This window comes from Heterocephalus glaber, unplaced genomic scaffold (assembly GCF_053883595.1).
Source record: "Heterocephalus glaber isolate CG9 unplaced genomic scaffold, H.glaber_assembly_v1.0 deba00001613, whole genome shotgun sequence".
Classification (NCBI taxonomy): domain Eukaryota; kingdom Metazoa; phylum Chordata; class Mammalia; order Rodentia; family Bathyergidae; genus Heterocephalus; species Heterocephalus glaber.
The window spans coordinates 26,835,558-26,840,072 of record NW_028258384.1 but is presented as its reverse complement, the minus strand read 5'-3'; positions in this window follow the sequence as shown (position 1 = coordinate 26,840,072).

The window sequence follows — 4,515 nt, the reverse complement described above, 5'->3', positions numbered from 1 at the left end:
TTGGGCTTCAACTTCCAAAGATTAAAACTAGACCTGTATCTCTCACCATGCACTAAACTAAAATCAAAATGGATTAAAGATCTAAATATTCAAATAGAAACTCTGAACCAGTTGGAACAGAGGTTAGGTAGAACCCTTGAAGACATCGGTGTAGGAAAAGATTTTATGAACAAAACCTCAATTGCCCGTGAACTAGCACAAACAATCAACAAATGGGATCTCTTCTTATTAAAAGGCTTCTGCACAGCAAGAGAAACCACCAGCAGTGTGAAGAGACAATCCACAATGTGGGAAAAAATCTTCACCTGCTCTTCCTCAGACAAAGGTCTACTATCTCGAATCTATAAAGAACTTAAAAAGATCAGACCTCCCAAATTTAAAGACCCAATCCAAAAATGGGCATCTGAAATGAACAGACATTTCTCAGACAAAGAAGTAGAAATAGCAAATAAATACATGAAAAAATGTTCAATGTCACTGGTCATTCGAGAGATGCAAATGAAAACAACTCTGAGATTCCACTTCACTCCAGAAAGAATGGCTGCTATCATGAAATCAACCATTAACAAATGCTGGTGGGGCTGTGGGGAAAGAGGAACCCTGCTCCACTGCTAGTGGGAGTGTAGACTGGTGCAAGCACTGTGGAAAGCAGTATGGAGATACCTCAAAGAACTAGGACTGGAAGTCCCATTTGACCCTGCTATTCCACTGCTGGGGATCTTCCCCAAAGAATTAAAAGAATCATCCCACAGTGATATATGTGCACCCATGTTCATAGCAGCGCAGTTTGTAATAGCTAAAACTTGGAAACAGCCCAAATGCCCATCAACTGGAGACTGGATAAAGAAAATGTGTATTTTTTATAAAATGGAGCACTACTCAGCCATAAAAAATGAGAAATTAGAGACATTTATAGCTAAGTGGATGCACATTGAGGCAATACTCTTAAGTGAAATAAATAGGACACAGATGTGGAAATACCGAATAATTTCTCTGGTGTGAGAAACTGAAAGTGTAAATACAGACTAAATGTATAATAGGTCATGTGAAATAGGAAGAAAGGGGACAAAGGGGAAGGAAGTGGGAGGGCTAAGGGAAAGGATAGAAGGGAATGGGATTAATATGAGAAAATGGAAAAATAGGAACAAAATTTTTGTAAATAGGGAGGGCTGGAGGGGTTGAAGGGAGGGCTGGGCAAGGGTGGAAAACAAGAACCAAGAGAGACTATGTAAAGGTGCAAATTTCCAATGATGAATGTCATTATATTGTATACCTAAAATGTACCAATGATTAGAATGAATAATCGATAATGTAAAATAGGAAGAAAAGGTCCAAAGGGGTAGGGGTAGTGGGAGGCACAGAGGAAAGGAAAGAAGGGAAAGGAAAAAATGCTGAGAAATGGAAAAAATGGAAATAAAGTCTTTGTAAATAGAGAAGGGTGGAGGGCGTGAAGGGAGGGCTGGGAATGGGGAAAAAATAAGAACCAAGATTCATTATATAAAGGTACAATTCCCAGTGAGAAATGTAATTGTGTTGTATACCTACAATGTACCAGTAAAAGAATTTAATACAAAAAAAAAAAAGAGTTTGAGTTCTAGTATTTTGTTGTTTATTGTTTGACTAGTTGATCTATTTGTGAGAGTAGGGTATTACGGTCCCCCACTACTACTGTATTAGTGCTTATTTGATTTTTCATGTCCATTTGTATTTGTTTTATATAGTTGGGTGCAGTAATGTTTGGTGCATATATATTAATGATTGTCATCTCTTTCTCTTGGATTATTCCCTTTACAAGGATGTAGTGTCCTTCTTTGTCTCTCTTAATCAGTGTTGGGTTGAAATCCACTTGATCTGCAGAAGGTAGGTACTCCTGATTTTTGTTCAGGTTCCTGTAGCATGGAGCATTGTTTTCCACACTTTAACTTTCAGTCTATGAGTTTCTTTTTGAATTAAGTGTTTCTTGTATGCAGCATACTGTTGGATTTTGCTTCTTGACTCATTCTGCCAGTCTATTTCTTTTGACTGGTGAATTGAGACCATTAACATTGATGGTTATAACTGATACATATTGAGTTATCCTTGTCATGACTCTTTATTTTTGTTGGATTCTCCAAATTTGTGTTTAATTTCTTGTTGTGCCCATTGGATTCATTCTGCTGGGCTTCTTGGGGTTGTCATCCTCATTGTCTTTTCCTAGGATATTGTCTAAAATTTTTTGGAGTGCTGGTTTGGTATTCATGAAGCTCCTAAGGTGCTCTTTGTCATGAAACTATCTTATTTCTCCATCAATTTTGAAAGCTAGTTTTGCAGGGTACATCAATCTGGGTTGGAGGCTGTTTTCCTTTAGGGCTTGGAATATATCACTCCAAGCTCTTCTTGCTTTAAGGGTTGTGTTGAGAAGTCTGCCGTGATTCTGATGGGCTTTCCTTTGTATGTGATTTGTTTCTTTTCTCTAACTGCTTATAGAATTTTGTTCTTCTTTTGGGTTTCTGAAATCTTAACTATTATATGCCTATGTGTAGATTTTTTTTGATCAAGGCTAGTTGGAGTCCTATATGCCTCACTTATCTGTATGTCAATTTCTTTTCCCCTGCTTAGGAAGTTTTCTGCCATCAGTTCTGTGAACAGTTTTTTTGTATGTCATCTGCACTCTCTCCTGTTTCTTCATTGACTCCAATCAGTCTTATGTTATTCTTCTTTGCATCATCTAGTAGCTGCTGGATTGATTTCTCATGGTTCCTTACTATTTTAAAGAAATTTTTATTTTCCTGGTCACTAATTGCAATCTTGTCTTCTATATCTGAAATTCTGTCCTCTCTTTGGCTCATTCTGCTGCATAAACTTTCAATGGAGTTTTTAATCTCCTGGAAATCTGTTTGCATCTGTTTTATGGATTCCATTTGTTTCCTATGTTGGGATTCCATCATATTCCTCAGCTCCTCTATTTTTTTATTTATGTCCCCTCTAGATTTATTAATCATGTCTTACACTATGGGCACAAAGTCTGCTGTTATCTGAGGAATTATTTCTGATTTCATTTTTCCCAGATCCTCTTTTGTTGCCAGTTCAGAGAGTCCAGTTCATTGAGTATCAGATTATTCCATCACATTTTCCTTTATCGTTGCTTTAGGTGATCTGGAAGTCTGATTTGGATACTTGTTTACATGCCTTCTCATTTCAATGGGGCCGTGGCGGGGGTGGGGGGGGGATGTGTGCTGCTGGTGCCCATGCGGCTCAACTCTGTGGCACTGGGGGCAGTGGTATGGTGGCCTGCAATATTCTCCTCCTCTGTGCTGGGGGCAGATCTGCTCCTCAGTGCTGGGGGTGGTGGTACAGCAGCCCAGAGTGTTCACCTTCTCTGCACTGGGGGCAGCTCTGCTCCTTAACCCTGGTGCTGGAGGTATGGTGGCCCAGAAGGTTCACCTCCTTTGCGCGGGAGGCAGCTCTACTCTAGATCATAATGTTAAGTGAAATAAATGAGACACACAAGCCTAAGTATCACATGATATGTCCTATATGAGAAACCCAAAGTATCTATAATTTTCAGAGCAAAATAAAGGATGGACAATAGGAAAGGAGAGATATGTCCTGTATAAATGGGAAGGGGATTGACAAATAGAGTATTTAGGTAGGGGAGAGAAAGTGGAAAGCATGAGTTAACATGTGTTATGTACATGTACTAAATTCCTACAATGAATGTAGTCATTATGTACTGCAAGCATATACTAATAATTGAAATAAATGAAAGGGCATGGGATGTAGATTAGTGTGAAGACTCTGGGTGCTCAATTTGTAGGAGAGAGGGGGGAAGGGAGGGAGGGATAGAGAGAGAAAGAGGCAGAGGGAGAGGGAGAGTTGTGAGAAGAATATACCCTTCCAGTTTATGGCTAGAGTGACTTTCCTCCTCTTTGCGGGGGGGGGGGATATTTTAGATCTAAACTGTAACAAATGTTTAACATAATAGAGCACATTATGTGGATACAGAGATAATATTAGCTTTTCCTCTGCAATTTGAATTCCCTTTATTTGCGTAATTGTTTTTACTTGCTTAATTGTTTTGGCTATAACTTCTCTGCAGAATCCATTATTAGTATCTGGTGATGTCTTATGTTTCCTTCTTATTTTTGAAAGTTAATCTTGAGACAGGCAGATCTGCGGACGTTGAGCCAAGGTCACGAGTCCTTCGGAACATGCTGAATCAGCCCGCTGCAGACAGGCAGGTCTGTGGCCGCGTACCAAGGTCGCGAGTCGTGTGGAACATGCCGAATCAGCCCACGCCCCAGCAGCAATCCACTGGACACCCCCTCTCCCCATTCCACTGGCCTCTTCTCTGTACAGCCATCTGGTTCCACACTACAAAGATGCAGAGGACACCAGGCCACCAGACCACTGTACTGGGTAAGTTGGAGTCATCTTCACCTCCCATTAGGACTGAGACTATCTTCAGGGGAAGGGCAGCTGGAACCTGCAATACAACTCTGCAGAATTCAACCCTACAGGAGGACAGGGAGCTCA